The sequence below is a fragment of the Amblyomma mixtum genome, chromosome 3 (assembly GCF_055824585.1).
Source record: "Amblyomma mixtum isolate Tamu chromosome 3, ASM5582458v1, whole genome shotgun sequence".
Taxonomy (NCBI): domain Eukaryota; kingdom Metazoa; phylum Arthropoda; class Arachnida; order Ixodida; family Ixodidae; genus Amblyomma; species Amblyomma mixtum.
In genome coordinates, this window is record NC_143014.1 from 153,283,772 (window position 1) to 153,296,277 (window position 12,506).

At 50.2% G+C, this 12,506-nt stretch overlaps 1 protein-coding gene and 1 pseudogene across 3 annotated transcripts in view; both read right to left on the minus strand.

Annotated features, from left to right (window-relative positions):
• The window catches only part of LOC149352402 (uncharacterized), a 561,538-nt gene that overhangs the window by 516,116 nt on the left and 32,916 nt on the right, over positions 1-12,506 (minus strand). The window lies entirely within an intron of this gene.
• On the minus strand, positions 1,371-2,608 carry LOC149352413 (uncharacterized; annotated as a pseudogene).

Here is a 12,506-nt window from a genome sequence, read left to right on the forward strand (position 1 = left end):
TGCAGCAGAATGATTGTCTTTTTTATTTTTGCGAATGAATCCTGAAACATCGAGGAGTGCAATAAAGCCCTCGATTCTTCAATGTGCACGTGCACTAGTTTTTTAAACATCTTTTATTTTAACAATCGTTTTCACGCAAATGCGCGTGCTGAAGTTTGACCTATAATTGCATGAGCACTGAGCGTCTTAAAAAAGAACTGATAGCTTTATTGCACAGAAGAGAGCTTTGTTTATGCTGACATAAGAAAAAAAAATTGTTGCTCTTTCTCTTTAATAAATCAACTTTCCGGGGTTGACTGTACGAGGGTGTTAAATGTAATTACTCGGCAACTGTACTAACTTCAATAAAATGCATTTCTAAAATTAGCATGAAAAGCTGCATACTTGTGCCAAATTTGGTTACATCTGAGGGATAAATAGCGGAAATAGTTTTAATTGCCGCGCCTTCCCTTAGGCCGTATCCTATTATCGAAACTGAGATTGATTTAGTATTCATTTAGTTCCTGCAGCCATAGGAAATCAATAGGATGTACCGAACATTCGAAATTCCTGCGGGGGTTTTGAGTGCTCAGCGCCACGTGGCACGTGGTAGCAGCTGTGCAAACTATGCGTTCGTCCTGATTTCCTCGGATTGTTTGACGTCTGCCAACTAATTTCTCCTCACTGCTGTCGCGCTGCTCAAAGGACTCGAATCGTGCGTATTGAGAACAAAACTGCTGCACCTCTGAGCTACATCATTCTAGTCACCAGCACAAAAAGAAACAAGGAATTGGGAACCGTTCGCGGCTGCGCAGCACAGATTTTCGAACACGGTAACCAGGTAAAGGCTCTAACAGTCACCGCTCAGCGATGCACAGGGCTCCCACACAACACCCTGGGCACACATACGCACAAAATAACACACTCAATTTTTACTTGAAATATAATTTAAAGAATCTACTTCAAACGATCTCTATAGAAACCTGCATGTGGAATGCGGTCCTAGCAATCCCTTCAATGTAAGCGAGCGGACATCTACGCTTATCTAATTATGCAGAGCGTAACGCATCTTTTCATGTGAGAGCATTACCTGGCTCAGTGTGCGAAAACCCCGCTGTCAACGGAATCCCGTGCCTGAAACGTGGCACGCAAATAACGTCAGCACCCCTCCTGGGGCAACAGGTCACCTGCGTCTCCACTGCCACATACCTCAAAGCGCGATTGAGGTGTCCACTGACCCAGTGAGCCAGTTACACTTGCTCTCGCATATACAAATAAAAAAAATTGCTTATAGGTGCCCCCCCCCCCCCACTCCTATTTTTTTAAAGGCTGAGCGAATAGATGGAATTACTATTGTCCAACAGATACAGGGAGGACTTTAGAACTCCCTCCTAGACGACGGCTAGGAGCCCTTGGATCTCGGTGGAGTCTTCTGCCAGTCGGCCGATCCGTAGTTGAGCCTGGGGGTCAGATCTGAGTAGTAGGGTATCCCATCCTTCTAACGTCCTAATATTACAACCTTCAGGTGGTGCCTGTGGGCATCCCAATTTCATATGGTTGAGATCAGCTCTGTCCTTGCATGACTTGCACCTGTCAACTGTGCCGCTCCGGCTGCAAAGAATACGGGATTGTTTGCAGGCGACGCCATGTTGCTGCCTGACCTTTGTCAAACGAGGAGTCTGCGGATGGGTATTTGGCTCGTCCCAATCTGTATTGTTGGGTTATCTCCCAGTAGCTAACCAAGTAGTCGAGTCCCGTGAAAAGGCCGGACGACACACCGGCTTGGAAAGTAAGATCTCGAACCAATTCGTGAGCCGCCCCGCTCCCAGAGAGGGAGGCGTGCGCGGGAGTACAGATTATTTATATTGGTCTGTCGTCTCGGCAGGTCTACTGCGTCAGGAGAGATCCTTCTTTAGTGTAATTCTTCACCGCCGACTTTGAGCCGCACACTGTGGTTTTGGCTATTTTGCCCGCTATCGCAAGCGCTATCGCGAATTCTTCCGCCGTTCCTGCCTTCTCTGTTGCAACCGACCCGCTAACTATAAGTTTCTTATCCGCGTTCACCACGGCTACGAGCATCCTTCAGCCGTCCCCGTAGTCGGCAGCGTCCACATAGACCACGTCCTGCGAGATTTGGAAGGGTTTCTCCAGAGACTCGACCCTCTTCTCTTTTCGCTCTTTTTGGTGCTCCGGATGCACGTTACTCGGTAGTGGAGGGGGGGTGGGGGGGGGGGGATCTTAAGGCGGAGCCTCACCTCCCGTGGCAGGTCGACCTTGACGCCTTGCTGCCCTTGAGCCGATCCCTAGCTTCACTAGAACGTGTATGCTGTTGGGGTTGCTCGCGAGTTTTTCGTACTGCGACACCAGGCAGGCTTCTACAATTTCCTCCAACGTATTGTGAAGACCTAGGTCTATTAGTTTTTCATTCACCGTGCGGATTGGTAGACCCAGAACTTTCTTGACACTTTTTCGGATCATACCTTCAATCTTCTGCCTCTCGCAGAGCTTGCGGCTGAGGTACAGGGACGACGTAGGTGATTCTACTTATGACGAAGGCCTGGACTAGCTTGACTCAGTTGGCTTCTTTCATTCCCGATCATCTATTGGCGATCCTCTTGAAGAGCCTCATCGTTTACAGAGCACAGCCTTCGAGTTTCCTTATCAATTCCCCGTTGCATCCATTTGCTTGGATAAGTAATCCCAGCACTCTGATATGGTCTACCGTGGGAAATGGATGTCCTCTGGCCGTGAGGGAGATTTGCGGTTTCTCGTTCTTCGTGCCCCTCCGGTGCGGTTGGTACAGCAGCAGTTCTGACTTTTGTGGCAAGCACTTCAGCCCCGTGTCTCTAACGTAGTCTTCGACTGACTGGATGGCCGTCGCTTCCTTGAGCGACCCACAGCGTAATGTATCCGCATACAGGCTATGGTTTAGGCCTTCGATTGATTTTTTTTTTTTTCTGAAAGACTGTTTTCGCAGCAAGAAGAGCAGTAGGAAACCCGCTCCCTAGGCAGGCCAGCAAGCGAGAGATGTTGCTCACAACAAGCCACGAACTGTACTACAATCCACTGTAGTGATCAATAGGCAGCATGAATTATTTTGTGCGGACTAATTGTACAGTACCACAATTATCCTAAAGCTCTGGATAGCACCTGACGCCATACTACCACAAAGCGTTTTGTTTTTGTCTCTGACCTTTACTTCTGCGCTCTGTTTGTCATCCGTGATAGGTGGACAAGAGGGGACTAGAGCAATCTCGAAGAATCACAGTCAGGCGGACCTGTTTCCAAGTTATTCGAGAGGACTCTATATCCGTCATGCCCTTATCGCAAATGTTCGATTCTGCCTTTAAACTGGGTGCGGCAGAAAGCGGCGGTGATTCTGTTCATCGACGAACGCCGTGCACGCTCGTTGCTATCCCCGCCACCTAGTTGATCACTTCCTTGTGGGCGCAAGTCAGCCCAGTAAAGAGGTCGTTTCAGTGCCAGCTCAGTCCGCTCGTCTGTTGTTTACCGCGTTGTCCCCCCCCCCCCCCCCCCCCCCCCGCGACCATACGACGGTAATGGTCAAATTCGGGTAGAGGAAAACGCAAAAGGCTTCATATTTAGCTTAATTTCTCCGCTCTTTTTGGCGCTTAGGAAAAATTATTGCGGCATGATACCGCTTGAAAGGTGCCCTAGAAACTGTTATACTCGCTGACAACTTTACGTGGAACTGAAGTCAAACTTGGATGAGCGCAGCACAATGACGATGACATATTTACACAGAAGACTCTATCCCTCTTTCGCGCTCAACAATAACAACCACGGCCTTCGGCTTCCGGCGAGAGAGAAGCAACTCTTGTTTACAGGCCGGACTGTGTACATGGTGCAGTGACACTGCAGGAGGGCAAAACTCGTCTCCTTCCCTCCCGTCCTAACTTTGGCCGCCGTGCCACAGGTACATACGACGGACGATTGGCCCTCGGACCAGGCGTCACATGACTTCTCACTTTCGCTCTGTGAGGTCTGCGACTTGCCCCCGTACGTAAATAGGCGACCTGCATGTCTAATCCGCTTATCGCCACTCCTACGACCTTCACCTTTGCAATGGCAGTAAACGTATTGTGCATCGGTGACATATGCGAGCCGAAAAGACTTTTCAGTGCCAGCGCGACATTTCCGACGCTTTCCGCCTTCTTTCGAAAAGCATTAGCGAAAACCAAACGCCCGTACATCAGTGAGTCACTCTCGAATGCCATCAAAACATGGCTAGAGAAATATTGCAGGCATTTAAGAGGGAAAAGCGAATAAAATTTAAAAACGGGTGTTTCATGTATGCATAGCAAGCGAAACCGACTCTGCCACTGACAGTTTCAAGTGGCACAGCTGATTAACGACCGCTCTGAATCCGTGTTTACCGGCGACCGCATGCGTTCACGCCGCAGTGCGAACGGCGTATTAGCACGTGGGCAGTGTGAGAAGATATGCAGCAGGGGATTCCACACTAACGTCTCCTACACGATCAAATTGATCGTTGCGGGTTGGTCAGAGTGGGCTATAGTCTATTGTGCGCGCGTAATTGATACGCGCTCCTAAGAACTGGCAAAACACAGAAAGGGACATACTATCACGATGGAAACAAACACGAACAGAGCGGAGCCTAGGCGCTCCGCTGTTCGCATTTCTTTTAAACACGCTTTTACTTCGGTGGCAGCAAACAGACGCTAGAGTCGTCCCTGATGCATTCTAGGACGACACTAACGTCTTTTTCTTACCACCCAGGTAAAAGCGCTATCAGCCGCCGCGGTGGCTCAGCGGTTATGGTGCTCGGCTGCTGACCCAAAAGACGCGGGTTCGATCCCGGCCGCGGCGGCTAGAATTTCTTTGGAGGAGAAATTCTAGAGGCCCGTGTTCTGCGCGATGTCAGTGCACGTTAAAGAACCCCAGGTGGTCGAAATTTCGGAGCCCTCCACTATCGGCGTCTCTCATAGCCTTAGTCGCTTTGGGACGTTAAACCCCATAAACCAACCAACCACTACGGCGTCTCTCATAGCCTTAGTCGCTTTGGGACGTTAAACCCCATAAACCAAACCAAAAGCGCTATCAAATGAAATTCGCACAGCGGAGCGCGTAGGCGCCGCGTCTGTGTATGACCGTTTCTGTATTGTGTCAGTTCCAACAAGCGTGTAGCAATCAAGCTTTATCAAAGTGAATAATATATTAACTGTCTTGGCAAAGACTTATTGTTTAGTGGTGTTTTGCTATCACGCGCAGTAAATCATTTCAAAGAGGTATGTAACTTTCAAGCTTATCTATTTGGCCAGAAGTCGATAAAACAGTCGACCATGTCCATGCATCATCGTAGCATCTTACAGGATTCATATCAAGTAAAATTAAGTTGTTGGTCGCAGTCGGCGCCGAAGAGTATCAACGATATGTTAATCAATAGTTCATTCATTCACTGTTTATTCGACATCATTACCGAGGTCATCAGCACAGACAAAAAGCTGAAGACGACACAGCCTGACCGAGTCTTTGCCCCTTTAACAGTTCATGTACATGTGTAGAAACATGCATAAATGTAAAGTTGTCATTGGCAGTAGCAGCTTCCGCGCAGATTCAAAGCTTCAACACAGAACAAAAAAAAAGTGTTATATGATAAGACAATTAAATTAAGAACTCTATTGGTAGTAACAGTGGGCAGAAAATTAATAATACGATTGGTAACATCACTCTTAGTAACATTAAAAGGCAGATAAAGACATAATAACCTAGTTACAAAGTAAAAGAAAAAAAAAGACAGCAGAGAGGCCCAGGTGAACACAAGATAACAAAGTCGTCAATAGGACCGCAAAAGAATGATATGATCGGTGAAAGTTGAAAAACTTGTAAAAAAAGACTTTTTTTTCTTCCCTTTTTCATACACCACGCATATTTAGTAGCGATGAAAACGTTAAACGCAATGACTTCTGCGCAATGACAGTTTTCTGTCGAAGAACGAAACGCCGCGCTGTTGCTGCTTTCAACAAAACATGGCACAGTGGCAGTAGATTTGAAATTAGGGTAATGTGAAATTCAGCGCCTTTCAGCCAATTTACATGCAGGAACCTGCAACCACCCAGCAATATTAATGCGCTCTGTTTACTTCTGGTACCATGGCTCACTTTTCCGGACAATGCCGGACAAAATCAACTAGCGCTATCTGTCGGCCGCCAATGGCGAACACTGCGAAGCTAAGTGGAGATATTTTCATCTGTAATTGAAAGAAAACTAGAGTCCAGCGAGATGGTGCGGGAAGAAGTTGATATTGATGGCCTACTCTTCCTACGCGTTGCAGATGACATAAAACGCTTCCTGCGCTCGTACGGGCAAGCACCGCGGCAATACATAGCTTGCACGTGACGTCACATCCGCCCCCATCAAGCGATGGCGGCCATGCTGCCGAGCCATCCGGCCGTCCCACCCCTCCGCCCTGTGATGCCTGACCGCTCCTGGGACGCTTTGGAATATTTTCTTATCCTTTCGGGCGCGACGCTTATTCCACAGAGGAATGAGCCATTCAGGGCAGGCTGATATGATAAAATTATGCGATCGGCGCGCCTAACGCTACGCAGACAAAGTGAAAATTTGCGGCGATAAGGGTCCGTACACGCTGCGACCGGGAGTTGGCACGACGATAGGCGTTGATGTGTTTCCTGAAGGGCCCCACGGGGATATCGTGTACTCTTCCAGCTTTGTGACGTTGAAAGAAATAAAAGCCTTCAAATAATTGGAGGACACAAGGCTTTCTCCAGTAGGTGGGTGAGAAGCCTGTCCGCGATGCGCCTACGAGACGAAAAGCTCGACATCGGCCACGCCGCTTTCTCTGCCGTCGTTACTCGCTGCGGTCGTGGCGTTCCGAACCGGCTTGCCTAGTGTTGTAGCTAGGATGCAGCGACGCGGGATCCAGTCTGGATTTATATTGTCGAACAAATGGGATGGCGTCAATCAAAGCAGCAACATTCACTTCAGGCCGTAGTTCTTGCTTCCTTCTTTTCGCAAACATTTAATTCACATCACAAGCCTCTTACCTGTCACAAAGTGCGTTCCGCACACAAATAAATTGGAGTTGTCGGGGTGCAAATCGTCGCGCTTGATGCGAGCTAGTCACGGCCCGCGCCGATTCGTGCTGAGAACCTTGGAGCGCTCGCACTTGCATGCCTACAATTATCTTACGAATGCGGATGAAGTTCGTGTTAATCGGCTTCTTTTTTCGCCTGGAGCTGCCGCTACGGTTAGAGCAGTCAAGGGTGGCATATCAAACCGCACAGAAGCTACGGATGGACGTGAACCAACACGATGCGAGCTAACACAGGCGTCGGTAAGCTAGAGGCGGTCTGGCGGTGGTTCGGCATGGCCGACTGGCATCCCGCGCCCACCGGATGTGAAGTCGGTGCAAGGTATCTATAGGCAGTCAGCGGGATGTTCCAGACATTGAACAGACCAGCGGTAATTTTTGATGCTTAGAGCCATGAGGCACGTGGTGGAAGCCACGCAAACTACAAGGGTTTGTCAAGATTTTTTAGGCTTGAGAGCTTCACGTGCATGCTGCTTCAATAAATCAAATCACTTTATTTCAGGGTCAACCATACTCGCAATGCAGCGGGGTACAAAGTAAAAAGCCAATAACGACTTGGCAAAAGCCGGTACAACATACACCGGGCAAAAGCAGCAGCTGGTACAAAAGTGCTTCTGCACAAGCCTTATAAAATACATCTTCATACAATCAAGTAACGAACGTCATTATGTTAAAGTTAACAAAAGACATTGCACTAATGAATGAAATAATTAATAATGGGATGGCGCATATAATATTTAATCAGGTTAACAGAGGAGTTCAAAGCTTATGCGAGTAAGCGCCACCTAATTTGTCGTCCCTAATCACTACGAGTGTAAGGAGTTTTCCGAATCTGTTCGCTACATGTGTTAAATATTCGTATAAGTGGAGTTAATGCTGACAGCTTTTCAGTAAGACCCGGTCATCATGTCTCCGAAAGGCACGAAAACGTTTCACCAAAACCAAATTATATAAGTAGGGCACTGGTTTTAATTTAAGGCCATAAAAGACGGGCTTTGTCTGTGAGTTACAGGGTGCGTTAGCGACAGCCCACAGAGCACTTTTTTGTACTGCACAGATTGTGAACAAGTTAGCATCGTCACGACAAATAGCCATACGTTAATCTGAATGCGAAAGGGGAATCATATAAGAGTAGTCTATTGTGCTGTGCTAGTAGGCAATGAATTATGTTAAAATGAAAATTGTTCGAGAAAGTTTAATCCAAGTTTGTGCGTTCCATTGTATGTTTTGTGACAGAGAACACCAAAGGTACGGAGACTGTCAGCATGTCGTGGGACGTTGCTACGCATTCTTCAGATATGCGATGAGCGGAACTGCATGAATGGCTGAGCAACAAACGCAAAGGAAAGTGCTTCAGGTGACTGGTTTATTTATAGAAAGAAAGAGTACAGATTTCGTTCTGAAGGCGCTATATTATTAAGCAGTTAAATAATTAGTTATGCTCCAAGTGTTCACTACGTAAGCATTTCATTAGCTATTCGACAATTTGAGGTAGGTTGCAATACGAAAAGAGTAGAAAATAGTCGACTCCAGACGGACTATAGTCGGACACGACTCAAGAACGAAGCCGCAAACATCCTTCAAAGAAGGCCCTCCAACCATTGCCGTCGAACATTTTTCATGACGTCGCTAGGGGTCGCCTCATAGACGTGCCACCCTTCATTTTTGTCTGCAACCTACTCAAACGCGACGTCACGGCAAACGGCCGACGCCATTGGCTGGACAGAATACTTTGCGGGGTGTTGGTCGCTTCGTTCTTCAATTGTATTCGGCTAGCGCAAAAGAAAAAACCTACTAGCGTTCATCATCCGAATTACCACGAACGTGTAATCGTCATAAAATTTTTAATAACCTCTATTTTCTCATCGCTGAATTACCCGAGTGTTGCGCGCAACTACGGACACGTTAGAGCTCCCGTTGTTCGGTTGCTGCATTTTTCGAAGATCTACATCATTTAAATCATCCCTTGTCGCATATCCGAAGAACGAGTAGCAACGTCCCACGACATGCTATCAGAGTATAACTAAGTCCACGCGCCTTCAAATACAGTCCAAAGGTTAAAAAGTGTACCTCACCTCCATTAAAAGAATCTCAGTCCACCTTGTGAGGTTGCGCCTGTACTTCTAGGACGCCCTCTCCACCTTTCTCTCCAAATGAGCTCCTCTTAACCGTATTTAGCAGTTATTCCCATGACAGAAATTTTTCGCTGTTATTTTCCCGACCAAGTGCGGCATAGTCGTATGAGAAATGTTTCCAGTCATTTGATCCCTCAATTGTTACGCCGATCAACTATTACCATAACGGCCCTTGTAAGAGCAAACAACAAGAAAATGACGACGAAAAAGGTAAATGAGTTGCAACTAATCGCCTCATAGACGTGCCACCCTTCATTTTTGTCTGCAACCTACTCGAAACAAAAACGAAACAGGGTGCCGACATGTCCTTGAGCAGAAGAAAAATGCGGAACCCACTACAGAAACTGCAAGATCATTCAGCACAGCTTCCTTGCCAAATAAACAATATGCTCGCAATAGTTGGTAAAAATTAATCCGATCCAGCCAGATTTGGTGCCACACGATCGAGAGCCTTTTGCAGGTACACTGTGCCACCGCGGCACTGGCAGTTCAAGCAAAGAAGATGATTGCGATCACTGGCACGCGCATCACCGGCCCACTGGAGCGCTGACGCGGCACACGAATCCGGGCCGGCGGTGGTGGTGGCCGCCGCACCGAACAGCAGCGGCGGAGGTGGTGGCCGCCCACCACCTCCGCCGCTGCTGTTCGGTGCGGCGCCGCGATGGGCCTTGGCTCCCTCCGTTGCATGTCGGGAGGGCAACGGTGTTGGTACAGGTCATCCTCAAGAGCAACCGGAGCCTCCTGTGGACCATCGGGAAGCTCGGCGGTCCATCCGAGCTTGCGCGTGCCCGTCCACGCCCAATCGTTCCATCTCGCGCCCCGGGGCAAAGGCCGTGGCGGACAGCCAGAGCGGCGGCGGCGCCCTCCCTCCAGCAAGCGCAGGCCGATGCCAGCTCGCTTACGACAGAGGTCCTGGCAACATTACCCCTGGTCACAAAGTGGACTGGTGAACGAGAACAGATACGGAAGGTAAGGCAAAGTTGGATACATCGCGTCCCAACGGACAATGATCGTGGTGGAAATCCAGAGCGGCGACGGCTCCCTCCCTCCAGCGCAGACTGATGCCAGCTCGCTTATGACAGAGGCGTCGTTACCCCTGGTCACAAAGTGTACTGGCGAACGAGAATGGATACAGAAGGTAAGGCAAAGTTGGATACATCGCGTCCCAACGGAAAAGGATCGTGGTGGAAAGCCAGAGCGGCGACGGCGCCCTCCCTCCAGCGCAGACCGATGCCAGCTCGCTTATGACAGAGGTCCTGGCGTCGTTACCCCTGGTCACAAAGTGGACTGGTGAACGAGAATGGATACAGAAGGTAAGGCAAAGTTGGATACATCGCGTCCCAACGGAAAAAGATCGTGGTGGAAAGCCAAAGCGGCGGCGCGCCCTCACTCCAGCGCAGACCGATGCCAGCTCGCTTATGACAGAGGTCCTGGCGTCGTTACCCCTGGTCACAAAGTGGACTGGCGAACGAGAATGGATACAGAAGGTAAGGCAAAGTTGGATACATTGCGTCCCAACGAACAAGGATCGTGGTGGAAAGCCAGAGCGGCGGCGGCGCCCTCCTTCCAGCGCAATGCAATGCCAGCTCGCTTGCGACAGAGGTCCTGGCGTCACCAACCCTGCTCGCAAAGTGGACTGGTGAACGAGAACAGATACGGAAGGTAAGGCAAAGGTGGATACATCGCGTCGCACAGGACAAAGGCCGTCGTGCACAGCCAAAGCGGCGTCGGCTCCCTCCCTCTAGCGCAGGCCAATGCCAGCTCGCTTACGACAGAGGTCCTGGCGTCACCAACCCTGGTCGCAACGTGGGATGGCGAACGAGAATGGATACAGAAAGTAAGACAATTAAGGTGAATACATCGCGTCCCAGAGCACAAGGGGGTCGTGGTAGACAGCCAGAACGGCGGCGGCGCCCCCTCTCCAGCCAGCGCAGGCCAATGCCAGCTCGCTTGCAACAGAGGTCCTGGTGTCACCAACCCTGGTCGCAACGTGGACTGGCGAACGAGAATGTATGCAGAAAGTAAGACAATTAAGGTGAATACACCGCGTCCCAGAGCACAAGGGGGTCAATGCCAGCTCGCTTACGACAGAGGTCCTGGCGTCACTACCCCTGGTCGTAAAGTGGACTGGCGAACGAGAACAGATACGGAAGGTAAGGCAAAGGTGGATACATCGCGTCGCAGAGGACAAAGGCCGTCGTGCACAGCCAAAGCGACGTCGGCTCCCTCCCTCTAGCGCAGGCCAATGCCAGCTCGCTTACGACAGAGGTCCTGGCGTCACCAACCCTGGTCGCAACGTGGGATGGCGAACTAGAATGGATACAGAAAGTAAGACAATTAAGGTGAATACATCGCGTCCCAGAGCACAAGGGGGTCGTGGTAGACAGCCAGAACGGCGGCGGCGCCCCCTCTCCAGCCAGCGCAGGCCAATGCCAGCTCGCTTGCAACAGAGGTCCTAATGTCACCAACCCTGGTCGCAACGTGGACTGGCGAACGAGAATGTATGCAGAAAGTAAGACAATTAAGGTGCATACACCGCGTCCCAGAGCACAAGGGGGTCAATGCCTGCTCGCTTACGACAGAGGTCCTGGCGTCACTACCCCTGGTCGTAAAGTGGACTGGCGAACGAGAACAGATACGGAAGGTAAGGCAAAGGTGGATACATCGCGTCGCAGAGGACAAAGGCCGTCGTGCACAGACAGAGCGGCGTCGGCTCCCTCCCTCTAGCGCAGGCCAATGCCAGCTCGATTATGACAGAGGTCCTGGCGTCACTACCCTTGGTCGCCAAGTGGACTGGGGAACGAAAATGGATACGGAAGGTAAAGAGAAGGTGGATGCATCGCGTCCCGGAGCACAAACGTCGTGGCGCACAGCCAGAGCGAGCCCGGCGCCATCCCTCCAGCGCAGGCCAATGCCAGCTCGCTTACGACAGAGGTCCTGGCGTCACTACCCCTAGTTGCCAAGTGGAGCGGCGAACGAGAATGGATACGGGAGATGAGGCAAACGTGGCTATATGGCGTACCGTAGGACAAAGGCCGTGGTGGACAGCCAGAGCGGTGGCGGCGCCCTCCCTCCACCGCAGGCCAATGGCAGCTCGTTTACGATGGAGGTCCTAATGCCACTACCCCAGGTCGTAAAGTGGACTGGCGAACGAGAAAATACGGAAGGTAAGGCAAAGATGGATACATCGCGTCCCAGAGGACAAGGGTCGTGGTGCAAAGCCAGAGCGGCGGCGGCGCCCTCCCTTCAGCCACCGCAGGCCATACCAGCTCGCTTGCGACAGAGATCCTGGTGTT